The sequence below is a fragment of the Geotrypetes seraphini genome, chromosome 14, assembly GCF_902459505.1.
Source record: "Geotrypetes seraphini chromosome 14, aGeoSer1.1, whole genome shotgun sequence".
In the NCBI taxonomy this organism is placed as follows: Eukaryota; Metazoa; Chordata; class Amphibia; order Gymnophiona; family Dermophiidae; genus Geotrypetes; species Geotrypetes seraphini.
This window is the reverse complement of record NC_047097.1, coordinates 61,565,171-61,579,020: the sequence shown is the minus strand read 5'-3', so window position 1 is coordinate 61,579,020 and position 13,850 is coordinate 61,565,171. Positions and strand designations below refer to the sequence as shown.

At 44.3% G+C, this 13,850-nt stretch overlaps 1 protein-coding gene across 2 annotated transcripts in view; it reads right to left on the bottom strand.

Annotated features, from left to right (window-relative positions):
* UNC93B1 (unc-93 homolog B1, TLR signaling regulator) overlaps positions 1-13,850 on the bottom strand; it is a 74,583-nt gene that overhangs the window by 45,638 nt on the left and 15,095 nt on the right. The window contains exon 1 of one of the 2 annotated variants that reach the window (XM_033920186.1): positions 3,950-4,113. The exons of the other annotated variant lie outside the window; for it this stretch is intronic. The gene's annotated coding sequence lies outside the window, so the exon portion shown is untranslated. Of the gene's footprint in view, positions 1-3,949; positions 4,114-13,850 lie in introns of those variants that run through there. 2 annotated transcript variants of the gene reach the window in all.

Below are 13,850 nucleotides of genomic sequence, written 5' to 3'. Positions count from 1 at the left end.
CCAGTTAATAGGCCCAGATTCTCTAATGGCAACCATTTTTTAGGGGCCGGATGGCGCTCATAGAAACATAGAAATAGACGGCAGATAAGGGCCACGGCCCATCTAGTCTGCCCACCTCATTGACCCTCCCCTACCTTTCTCTGTGAATAGATCCCACGTGTCTATCCCATTTGGCCTTAAAATCAGGCACGCTGCTGGCCTCAATAACCTGAAGTAGAAGACTATTTCAGCGATCAACCACCCTTTCAGTGAAAAAGAATTTCCTGGTGTCCCCGTGCAGTTTCCCGCCCCTGATTTTCCACGGATGCCCCCTTGTTGCCGCGGGACCCTTGAAAAAGAAGATATCTTCTTCCACCTCGATGCGGCCCGTGAGATACTTGAATGTCTCAATCATGTCACCCCTCTCTCTGCGTTCCTCGAGTGAGTACAGCTGCAACTTATCCAGCTCGGGGAGAGGAAGGCTGATCGGCCCAGTAGATTGTGAAAGCAACACAAGTCTATCACGGAGCCTGGGATGGGCTCCGCAATCGACTCACTTTGCCATCGCGATCTGTTTTATTTTACCACACCGCTCTCAGTAATAATACGTGGGGAACAATCCGCACGCTTCAAATCTGCTCTTAAGACCTGGCTTTTTTCGGCAGGTCTTCGGAACCTGAGCGGGATTGGATTGGACCACACAGCGTTTGCTCCCTAGTTGTCTCCTAGGGTTTGCTTTCTCTGTTGAATGAAAGTTTATCTTTTTTAAATTGTTATTATATGTATAACAATTTTTACTGAAAGAATCAAATAATCAGTACAATAGGATAATACAAAAATACATTCAATACAATAAGAATCACAATAATAATATTTCATACAAATTTAAATCATTCTTTTGTAATTTAATTTCCATATAAATTAATTCAATCTTATCTACACCCCCCTTAATTCCATCCCCTACCCACTATGTTCCCCCTAAATTAAATCCCTCCCCCTGGATGAAAGTAGACAAAAATAAGGAATTAAAATAAATAACTGGAATGTAATTATTAAACCTAATTTTCATAATAAATCATTGATAACCAAACTTCGTAATCTTGGTGAAAAATTCTGAATATAAGGATCCCAAACCTCCATATTTATAATTTCAAAATATATTACAAGAAAATAAACATCTTGTTACAGAAATACAGTAGGTATAGTGTTATTTCGAATTTAAAAAAAACAAAAGAAGAATAGTCTTTAATCTTTCTTAGACCGCAAAATTCGAGGGGGGATTAAGCCAGAAAAAAAACTGAGAAGATATTTAAACAATAAGCAACAAGATATTGATTTCTTCAAAAGATATTTGATTGAAAAATTGGGAATTTCTCCTGAAAATATTCCTACTTTAAATAAGATTTATTGTTTGCCAAACAAAAAATTTCCTCAGGAAAAAAATGTTGAACAAGAGAAAAATAATGGACAAGAGGAACAGATTGACTTTGCCAATGTTACTGCTCTTTTGGAACAAACCTTGAATCCAGATACTGCAAGATCTACACTTCTAATATCCTTTGTTTTTGAGCAAGATTTAAATATGATCTTAAGATTATACTTTAAAAATTCTCAAAAATTATTTGGGGCACAACGTATTTGGATTTATCCAGATGTTTCCAAAGTGACTCAGGAGCGAAGGAAAGAATTTCTTTCCCTACGACAAGAAACTCTAAAATTGGGTGCTACATTTCTTCTAGCCTACCCCTGTAAATGTTTGGTAAGGTATTTGGGAGTCAAATATGTTTTCTTTTCATCAGAACATTTAAAGGAGTTTCTAAAAGTTAAAAAGATTACTAAGAGTTAAAGGATTACCAAGGTATGATGTAGAAAGGAATAAAATAAATTGGAGGGTGGCCGTGCCTCATTAAGCCTTTTCCTTTAAGTTAAATTCTTTAAATTTATGTCTCCAACTAGTGTATGATTATCACACCCCTTTTTAGTGGTCTAAGGAAGGGATAAAAATGTATTTTTGAATTTTCAATTTGAATTGTTTTGTTCAAATTTGATATATTACTTTGGTGGAACCTGTTTTCTTTCTCTGTATTTCATGGAACAAGATTACGCTTGTGAATTGTTGTTTTGAAAAATTTAAATAAAGAATTAAAAAAAAAAAAAGCAACAAGATTAAGGAATACGCATAACACTAGACTCTGCTAATTACTTTACTTTCCACTCGGTCAATTTGAGGCAGTTTTTTTTCAGCTCCACAAAGGCCTCACGCTGTTCTGGGAGGAAAAAAACCACATATTTAGTCTGAGCGTCCTTCACTACGCTCGCACGGATAAACAAGCAGGAACGACGCCCCCAGAGATTTAGGGCTCCTTTTACTAAGGTGCACTAGCGTTTTTAGCGCATGCAGGATATTATCGTGTGCTACGCGGCTAGAACTAATGCCAGCTCAATGCTGGCGTTAAGGTCTAGCGCGCGGGGGCCAATTCAGCGTACGCTATTCCACGCATTCATGCCCTAACGCAGCTTAGTAAAAGATGCCCTTAGTTTCTTGCCTTAATGACAAAAACTGTTTTCTTCTTTCCTGTGTGGATTTGGTAACGTCTTGATAGACCAGAAAGTTTATCTTTCCTATCCAGAATTATAGGGCTAGATTCACTAACCTGCCCAATCGTGACCGATCCGTGTCCGATCCGGGCAGGTCCGGTGGATTCTGCAACCAATGCTATTCTAATGGGGGGGCGATCGGAGGAACGCCCCCATCCGCCGACACGGATCGTTAGTGTGCGATCCTGACGCATACGCAGACCATCTGCTTTCCCTGTAGATCAGGGGTGTCAAAAGTCCCTCCTCGAGGGCCGCAATCCAGTCGGGTTTTCAGGATTCCCCCCATGAATATGCATGAGATCTATTAGCATACAAGGAAAGCAGTGCATGCAAATAGATCTCATGCATGTTCATTGGGGAAACCCTGAAAACCTGACTGGATTGTGGCCCTCGAGGAGGGACTTTGACACCCCTGCTGTAGATGGTCTGCGCATGCGTTTGGTGTTCGTTTTAGCTGGGCTTTGGGTTGAGTTTTGTTGGGTTTTTTTTAACTCTCCTGCTCTGGAAGGGTGATCCCCAGCGGCAAGCTGCTCAGTAGGAGATGTTAGAAGGCAGAAATAGGGCAATCCCTGGTGGCAGGCTGCTCATAAAAGTTACAAAAGATGTTTAAAGCAGGCAATTGACTATCCTGCTCTCTGCCGCCCTTCCCCGCAGTGCAGCCCCCCTTTAAAACCACGGGCTCACACTGCGGGGAAGGACGGCGGAGAGCAGGAGAGTCGGGGCGGCAAGAGCAGGGTTCGTGTGGAAGGGGCAGAGAGCAGAGATGGGCTGCAGGGCCGGGATTTCAGGCCGAGGACAGTGGGAAAGGACGTTTGTGACCGGTCCCCATCCGTCGCGTCTTGTATTGATCGGCCAGCCCAGTCGGTTTGCAAGATTTCTGCGGTGAATCGCGTCCTTGCCTACTTTGCATGCCATCCCCCCTAATTTGCATGCACGGATCGGTATCAGATCGGCACAGAGGTAAGTGAATCGGGCCGGAGTAAAACCGGGTCACAAAGGGGGGGGGGGTTGCAAACCAATCGGCACGCTTAGTGAATCAAGCCCATGGTTCTTTATGTTTCCGGTGTTTTAATCTGTAATTGGCTGAGCCCTGCTCGCCAGTCCATGCAGTGCCAGACATATAATCTGATCAAAAACAATACCGGACCCTGGAATTGCCTTTATTTCTTACCTAGAATTGTCATTCTTCTACTTTACAACTTTTCCCCCGATCTATCAATTTATCTATCACTTGGTCAATACATATGCAAACTGTCAAACCAGTAAAATGTATTGAATCTTAAAAATCTCTCTCTCCAATTGTTCTCATTGTCTGCCTCACTCTGTCAGTCTCCCTGTCTGTGCGTTTTGGGGACTCTCTCCTGCTTCTTACCTTGCCACAGACTCCCAGGGGTATTACTTGCTCGGGGGGATCTAGGGTGCAGGCTCCCCGCTGTCCCCTCACATGTCTCGACTGAATGTCCAGCTTTCATTAATAGGCATTAGTGAAGCGCAGTCAAGCAGGAAGCCAGGTTTCATTTCCTCTTCCTCATTTCAGTAAATAGAAACTGATGTGGACACAGAGTTGGGAGGGCCCAGAGCAGAGCAGAGGAGTTGTTAAAGGGACAGGTCTTAAAACTGCAGGAAGACCTTGGGAGGCTGAAGGCGTGGGCATCCAAATGGCAGATGAAATTTAACGTGGATAATAAGTGCATGTTGGGAAGAATAAGCCAAATTAATAATAATAATAATAATAACAGCTTATATACCGCAATACCGTGAAGTTCTATGCGGTTTACAAAAGATTAAGCAAAGGTACAAATTGACTGACTTCAAGAGGGGAAGAAGAAAGAGAAGTAATTAGACAGGAAATACATTGTTGAGGAGAAAAGTGATCAAATTACAGCTATATGATGATAAAATCCACATTAAGAGTCACCACCAAGGATATGGATTTAGGAGTCAAGGACCGGTGGACAATACGTTAAAATCTGCAGATCAGGGTGCAGTGGCTGCAATAAAAGTTGCATCGTTTACTTCTATTTGAGGTCTGGGAGGTTCAGCAATCTCCGACCTAGACGCACAATATAATCTTAACACATAATGGTAATGGTCCACCACAAAATTAAACTACACAAAACACACTGCATGCTTCACAACATTCATTCCTACCAGAACACAGATAACCTCTATGAAAATACGGGACCAAAAACTAAAAGTGCTAATATATATATATATTTTTTTTGTTTTTAAAATGTTTAAATGATTTTTATTATTCCAGCAGTAAGAAGTAAATACAAACAGTAGTACCATTCAGGAAATAACATTTTCAACAATATAATCAGTTCCCCTCCCATCCCCCCCTCCCCTCCCCTCCCCCTCCCCAGGAATCCATGGCCAGTCCAACAGCTGAGAGTGGGAATAAAATCTTAAAGATTCAAAAGTCTACTGCGAGCACGCGGTGTGAGGTCCTGCCAGAAGTGCTCCCACACCTGACAAAATTTGCGACCCGGGCCAAGAGTCAAGTCTCCCACCATGCGTCTCTCCAGTGTTGCGTGCACTATCATGAGGGATCTCCATTGTGCATATATATATTTTTAAACCCCCTAAGATTCAAGATTCTGCATGCAGTACAACCCCCAGAGAAAAAGAAACAAATATATTTCTTCCTGAGCAGTGCAAAAGATAAGACAGCAGATTAAAATGCTCAAAATTGACACAATTCAAACACTACCTTGAAAATGAAACCATTCCCCCTACCTTTGTTCTCTCCCTCCCTCCATGCTGTGTGCGGCGGGTGTCTAACCTTCTGGCCGGCTCCAACCTGGCCGTTTTAGGCGGCCCACGGTCCGATGCCCCCAGGTGTCATTTTGTGATCATGTCCCTCCTTTTCGCAGCCGTAGTGTGCACGGAGCCGCGTGCAGCGGCTCCTCGTGCGTCCTGCCTGAACCAGAAGCCTTCTCTCCGACGTTACGACGTCAGAAGGAATGCTTCTGAATGAGGAGTGGGACGCGGCTCTGCGCACATTACGGCTGTGAGGAAGAGGGAGCCGGCCACAGGGCATCGGACCGTGGGCCGCATAAAACGACCCGGCGGGCCGGATGTGCCCCGCGGGCCTTGAGTTTGACACCTGTGGTTTAGTGTGTCTTGCAGTAATGCCGCACACAGTATTTTGGTTTGCTCAATTTGCAACCTTAACTTGAGGTTTACAGAAGTGCCAGACCCCAGAAGAAGGTCTTTTATGACCGAAACACGGCCCATGTCGGGTCAATACCGCAAACCTTTTAGTGTGTTTTATATTTTTATATTGTGTTTTATTTTGGAATTTATCTGCACCTTTTTGAAATAAAGATTTCATCAAGGTCATCAATTCCACAGTTCCTTTTGTTTGTGTCTGCATAAGAACAGCTGCTAACAACCTCCGGCTACAAAGTAAACATTAGTGCTTCTTCTCTTCACTTGCTCCTTGCAGCAGTCAGCCACTCAAAGAATTATCAGTGCTCCTGGAGCAGCAGTCACATAGAGTCTAATTGCTCCAAGCATATTAAAGTTAGTAAAGTTGCATGACCACCGGTGCCTTCCTTATAATTCCAGTGTGCCTCGGATGTTGGGCATACATAACATGACCATACGTCCCATTCTGAATGGGACCGTCCCGTTTTTAGGCAGCCTGTCCCGTTGTCCCCAAACACAGCTTCGGGACGCCGAAATGTCCCGTTTTTGAGCAACCCACTGCAGTGCTCCACCTAGAGCAGGGGTGCCTAAAACATCGAAGGCAACGCAAGTCTATCGCCCGGGAACAACGCCGATACATGAACAGATCAAGTGCATGCAGCTACTGCAAAAGCCTCCCCCCCCCATGTCAATTCTTATGTTGGAGTGGAAGTTCTGGGTTCCTCTTACACGTCAGAATTGATGTCGGGAAGGGGGGGGGAGGTTTGTGCAGTCGTTGCATGCACCTAGCCTGTTGCTGCGGTGGCAGCGGTGGCTTGGAGAAATCAGCAGCGGCTTGAGGAGGCAGGGAGAAAGAAAGAAAGGGGGCATGGAGAGAAAGAAAGAAATTAAAGGATGCACAGTCAGAAGGAAGTGCAACCAGAGACTCACCAGAGAACAAATGTAGTAAAAATGATTTTATTTTCAATTTAGTGATCAAAATGTCAGTTTTGAGAATTTATATCTGCTCTCTATATTTTGCACTATATTTGTCTGTTTTTCTATAGTTGTTACTGAGGTGACATTGCATATTTTAAAGTCATCTATCTTGACCTCTTTGAAAGAAACCTGAATATAAATAATAATTAACATTTTCTCTGCATACAGTGTGCTTTGTGGGTTTTTTAAAATTTTATGGTTACCATTATGAATTAATAAGATATTGTGTTTACATGAAAAATGAATGGAAGAAATTAGGGGCGGGGCGGGGCGAGGCTAGGGCGGGAAGGACTGAAAATTAATAGATGTCCTGTTTTGAGGAAAAAAATGAATGGTCCCATTAGACATACAGTATGTGTAAGATCCAAATGACTGGAAATGTTGATCCACAACATTATACGAAGTTTGCTTTTATCAATGCCACTGAGTGATATTGTGTTGCTCTTGTTTTCTGGACTTGATTCCTGATACAGCTAACCGTTGCCTCTCTTTTTCTTGCTGGAATACTAGCTACGGAGCAAAACAGCAGGGCCAGACGAGTTGGGGATTTTATTGTTTACTAGTCTTTAAGCCCGTTACATTAACGGGTGCTAGAATAGATGTGTGCGTCTGTCTTTCTTTCTCTCTCTCCTTGGCCGCTGTCTTTCTTTTTTTGCTGTCTCTCTCCTTGGCAGCTGTCTTTCTTTCTCTCTCTCTCCTTGGCCGCTTTCTGTCTTTCTTTCTTTCTGTCTCTCTCTCTCCTTGGCCGCTGTCTTTCTTTCTTTCTCTCTCTTTCTGTCTCTCTCTCTCCTAGGCCGCTGTCTTTCTTTCTGTCTCTCTCTCTCCTTGGCCGGTGTTTCTTTCTTTCTCTCTCTTTCTGTCTCTTTCTCTCTGCTAGGCCACTGTCTGTCTGTCTTTCTCTCTCTCTCTTTCTGTCTCTCTCTCTCTCCTTGGCCGCTGTCTGTCTTTCTTTATTTGCTGTCTCTCTCCTTGGCCGCTGTCTATCTTTCTTTCTGTCTCTCTCTCCTAGGCCGCTGTCTTTCTTTCTGTCTCTCTCTCTCCTTGGCCGGTGTTTCTTTCTTTCTCTCTCTTTCTGTCTCTTTCTCTCTGCTAGGCCACTGTCTGTCTTTCTCTCTCTTTCTGTCTCTCTCTCGCTCCTTGGCCGCTGTCTGTCTTTCTTTATTTGCTGTCTCTCTCCTTGGCCGCTGTCTATCTTTCTTTCTGTCTCTCTCTCCTAGGCTGCTGTCTTTCTTTCTTTCTGTCTCTCTCTCCTAGGCCGCTGCCTGTCTATCTTTCTTTCTGTCTCTCTCTCCTAGGCCGCTGTCTTTCTTTCTTTCTGTCTCTCTCTCCTAGGCCGCTGCATGTCTATCTTTCTTTCTGTCTCTCTCTCCTAGGCTGCTGTCTGTCTTTCTTTCTTTCTGTCTCTCTCTCTCCTTGGCCGCTGTCTGTCTTTTTTTCTGTGCGTCTCTCTCTCTCCTTATCCGCTGTCTGGTGGTTTTTTTTTTTCTTTCAATCTCTCTCCCTGTCAATTATCATGCCCCACCCTACCTTTTTTTTAAATCACACATTGTATTGGGAAGGGCAACCGGCACACAGTAACCGCTGCTGGATTAGGTTAAACCGCCACTCGAAGCAAATCTTCATGTGCGCACGCAAACGCTTTACAATTTCTCTGCCGGCCACGGAGCTACAGACGTACAGAGCCACGAAAATTGAAGTGCGTATGCGCGCTAAGGGTATTATTATATAGGATTAGAATTCAAATTAAATAAGCCATTGGATGCACATTATACAGAGGTTATAGAAAAGCAGTGGCCATGCCACTTAATATCAAGGTATAGTGACCTGTGGCTGTGTGCAGTGAGGAATCCTTCCTGTGATGTTTCAAGGCAGAGTACAGGAGGGGTTTGCCATTGCCTTCTCCTGTGCAGTGTGTGATCAACATAGGGCCCTGCAGCACCTGGTGTTCCTTAGTGCCCCCCCTATCCAGGTACTAGCCAGGACTGATGCTGCTTAGCTTTCAATAACAAGAGCAGGCCTACCCAGGGAAGGGTTTATTTGTAGCTACTCTTTCAAAAAGCACAAGGATAAAGTAGTAAATTTAAAACAAATGGACTTGAACTCTGGAATGTATTGCCAGAGAATGTGGTAAAAGCAGTTAGCTTAGCAGGGTTTAAATATGGTTTGAACAAGTTCACCCTCCCCCCCCCCCAAAAAAAAAAAAAAAAAGGCTCTAAGCCATTATTAAAATGAACTTAGGAAAATTCAATTTATTCCTGGGCTAAGCAGCATAAAATCTATTTCACTGTTTTGTGATCTTGCCAAGAACTTATGATCTGAATTGGCCACTGTTGGAAACAGGATACTAGGCTTGATGAACTTTTGGTCTGTCCCAGTATGATAATACTTACGTTCTAGTGTTCTACAGCACCTGGTATTCCCCAGCAGTGTTCCCGCTAAGCTGCGCTGGCGTGCGCTGGCGCACAAAATATTACATCGCAGCGCACAAGTTTCTCGTCACAGTGCACACACGTGCTTGCAGGCAGGCGAGCTGGCAGTCCATGTAACGCGTCGCAAAGGTAAGGGGAGGCTGGGGGAGGAATCGGACGTCGGGGTGGGGGTGCGAGCAGGGAGAGGGGCGATCGGAAGAGGCGTACGGCAGATGGCAGGGCGGCGAGAGGAGAGTCGGGGGGGGGGGGGGGGAGTAACACCGGAAGAGAGCGGCAAATCCGGGCAAGGCAAGACTTGCAGAGGCGTACCTAGGGGGTGCGGGGGGTCGATCCCGACGGTCCGCTCAGCTCGCCAACAAGGAGAGGCAGCCGGACTCGCGTACGCTCCGACCGCCTCTTCTTGGGGATGATGATGAAGATATTGATGATATCTAACTTGAGTGAAGAATTGATTCCATTCCAGTTTCACAACAATTATTCTACAACATATTGAGTGAACTCTTCTCACTGAAGGCAAACTTTGTGCCCAATAAAATGGTTTTCAATATTTTGTTTTAATGTATTTATACTTTTGTGTAGAAGCTGGAATTGATAGATTGTCTAGAAATTGAAAGCATCAAACGTATTGTCTTCTGGACTGTTTTTAATTTACAGTTTACACATATGGATGTAACAGACATAACTACATTTGTTGTAAAACATTTATTAAGATATCATTTCATCCCTACAATTTCTGTAGACTGTTTTAAAATAAATTTGAGTTTTTCTGGTAAAAAAAAAAAAAAAAAATAAAGAATTTTGTACTTTCAAGAATTAATGCGTTGTTTTGTGTTCTTAAAAATATTATTTAACGTTATTTAATTTAGCGTGTAGGCCTAAAATTCCTTTGAATACCTCGTCCTCATGTATCAGCAACTTTGACAACATATTTATTTGGCTCATAACTTGCTGGCGCCCGATATTTTTAGCTCACAGTGAAAAAAGTTTGCTCACAACACCCGCCCGCTTAGAGGGAACACTGTTCCCCAGTGGTCCCCCATCTAGGTACTAGCTGGGCCTGCCCCTGCTTAGCTTCTGATGACAACAGGGCAGCCAGGCTGTAGGCCATCAGGGTCTCAGACCGCTCATAAGGCAGGCTTATAACATAAGGAGCTGGTACAGGATTAAAACACACAAAATGCTCAAGGTCTTTAGAGAGCATCAACATAGTTATCATTGCCAGTATTAAACCAACAGGGCCGGCTTAGAAGATGAGACAGCAAAGCACCAGCTCGGAGCACCACGGCCTTCACCTTCTGCAATGGCTTGCGTTAGTGCTTTCTCTCTTGCCTCTCTCTCTACTGGTTTGTCTGGCTCTGCCTGCACTGCGGGAGAACTTAAGAACCTGGGAAACCAGCATTTCTCGTTCTTTGCCTATAGTTCAAATGCAACAGTGCTGTGTAGGAGACGGCTGCAGCAGGATCACTGCCAGCCTTGGGAGGAAAATATTGAGTAGAACTGTGGTGCTTGCATAATATTTTGCAGGGAAAAGCCTTGAAGCAGAGAAAAATGAATGGCTGGAGGTGTTCGAAATGATTTCTAAATAAAGTTCATGGCCGATTGTTACAGCACGTGTACTTTCTAAGCCAGTGGTTCTCAACCCAGTTCCCAGGACAGACCCTGCCAGTCAGGTTTTCAAGATATCCAGTGAATATGCATGAAAGAAAGAAATTTGTATGCAAATCAAGTTTATGCATATTCATTGTGGATATCCTGAAAACCTGACTGGCAAGGGGGTACTCCAGGACCGAATTGAGAAACACGGCTTTAGAAGATAGAAACCAGAGTTCTGCCCAGGCAGGATGAGCCCATCTGAACCGAGCTCAACCACCACTGGCAAGGCTTGTTGAGTTCACAGGACTTCCAAAGAACAGATGCAGACAAATGCTAAAGTTGATGAACTGGTTAAACGAGAAGAGAGTTGCAGGGAGAGATGAGGCAGCTTATGTAACCTTGCTGAGAATCAAGATGGAGATTTTCTTCCTAAGGGGTGGGATGCAGAGGACTATCCATAAAGGCTAGAGGCTCTGGACTTGACCTATAGGGGCAAAGGATGTACTTTGTTGAATTCTAAGCAAGGCAGTTCTCAAGGAGACTGGAGAGAACGGAAAAGGTAAAAAACGGACAAAATCTGGAAAAAGCACCAACAACATCAAAGCAGGTGCCATAAGGCGGTAAGAGGGGCCAAAAGAGACTACGAGGAAAAAATAGCCAAGGAGGCAAAAAAACTTTAAGCCATTCTTTCGATATATTAAGGGGAAACGACCCGCAAAGGAAGCGGTGGGGCCATTGGATGACCATGGAATAAAGGGAGTGCTAAAGGAGGACAAAGCCATCACCGACAAACTGAACACATTTTTTGCGTCTGTATTTACTGAAGAGGATATACACAATATACCGGAAGCCGACAGGCTATATGCAGGAAACGAAGACGGGAAACTTACAGGGTTGACGGTCAGCCTAGAAGAGGTATGCAGGCTTAAAAACGATAAATCCCCGGGACCAGATGGCATCCATCTGAGGGTAATCAAGGAACTGAAAGGGGTTATAGCTGAACTGCTTCAACTAATAGCCAATCTGTTAATCAAATCAGGAAGGATTCTGGAAGACTGGAAAGTGGCGAATGTTACACCAATCTTCAAGAAAGGTTTGAAGAGAGATCCGGGAAACTACAGACCGGTGAGTCTAACCTCGGTACCGGGAAAGATGGTAGAGGAGCTGATAAAGGATCGTATCATTGATCACCTTGACAGACACAAAGCACGGCTTCAGCAAAGGAAGATCTTGCTTGACGAACTTGCTGCACTTCTTCGAGGGAGTAAACATGCAGATAGACAAGGGTGACCCGGTCGACATCATATATCTGAATTTTCAGAAGGCGTTCGTCAAGGTTCTGTATGAACAACTACTTTGAAAAATTGTGAGCCATGGAATCAAGGGTGAAATACATGGATTAAAAACTGGCTGGCGGATAGGAAAGAGAGTGGGGGTAAATGGACAATACTTGGACTGGAAAAGCGTCACGAGTGGAGTGTTGCAGGGTTCGGTGCTTGGACCCATGCTCTTCAACATATTTATAAACGACCTGAAAATTAGTACGAGTGAGGTGATTAAATTTGCAGACGATACAAAGTTATTCAGAGTAGTGAAGATGCAGGAGGATTGCGAAGACCTGCAACGGGACATAAACACGCTCGAGAAATGGGCTGCGACATGGTAAATGAGATTTAACGTGGATAAGTGTAAGGTGATGCATATTGGTAACAAAAATCTTATACACGAATACAGGATGTCCGGTGCAGTACTTGGAGAGACCCTTCAAGAAAGAGACTTGGGAGTACTGGTCGACAAGCCAATGAAGCCGTCCGCACAATGCACAGCAGCAGCGAAAAGGGCAAATAGAATGCTAGGAATGATTAAGAAGGGGATCACGAACAGATCAGAGAAGGTTATCATGCCGCTGTACCGGGCCATGTACGCCCTCACCTGGAATACTGCATCCAGCACTGGTCATCATACATGAAGGACACAGTACTACTCAAAAGGGTCCAGAGAAGAGCGACTAAAATGGTTAAGGGGCTGGAGGAGTTGCTGTACAGTGAGAGATTAGAGAAACTGGGCCTCTTCTCCCTTGAAAAGACGAGACTGAGAGGGCACATGATCAAAACATTCAAGATAATGAAGGGAATAGACTTATTAGATCAAGACAGGTTGTTCACCTTCTCCAAGGTAAAGAGAACGGAGAGGGCACTCTCTAAAGTTAAAAGGGGATAGATTCCGTACAAACGTAAGGAAATTCTTTGTCACCCAGAGAGTGGTAGAAAACTGGAACGCTCTTCCAGAGGCTGTTATAGGGGATAACGCCCTCCAGGGATTCAAGACAAAATTAGACAAGTTCTGCTGAACCAGAAGATAATCAGGTAAGGCTATTCTCAGTTAGGGCACTGGTCTTTGACCTAAGGGCCGCCCCGTGAGCAAACTGCTGGGCACAATGGACCACTGATCTGACCCAGTAGTGTGAATTCTTATGTTCAAGGCTAGAGGCTCTAGACTTGACCAATAGGGGCAAAGGCTGTACTTCATTGAGTTCTAAGCAAGGCAGTTCTCAAGGAGACTGGAGAGAAGGGATCCCATGCAGCAATTAAACCTATCAGTGCAAAGATTACAGGACCGAAGCAGCTTATATTAGCTTAGGGTGGTCTGTATAATATAAACCAAAAGGTGCACATGCATACCACGGGCAGGAGCAGTGGCAGCAAAACTGGCTCAAAAAGGGCATCCTCAGAGGTAGGGCACAGCAGGAATGTGCCGGGGTAGGTTTGCCCCTTTGTGTGGTGAAGCGGAGCAAGCATGTTTGAGCGACTGGTGTGCATGCGAGACTATGGGTTTACGTGGAAGCAAGAGTTTAACAACTCTGCTCTCTCCCCTCTATGTCCCTTTCCATCCCCAATCTGTCCCTTACACGCCATCCCTTGCCCCCGTGACCGACGTGCCACTTTCCTTTTTGAACACATATTAAGCTGTTCCCCGCCCTTAAATTGCACCTAGTACCACCAGAAACGCAGAACGATCAAACCAAAATTCCCGACTCTGAACAAATATTTATTTTGCAAAAGTATACTGTTAATTTACAGAACATGCATAAAACAACTTAACCAACAAAACACTGAATAC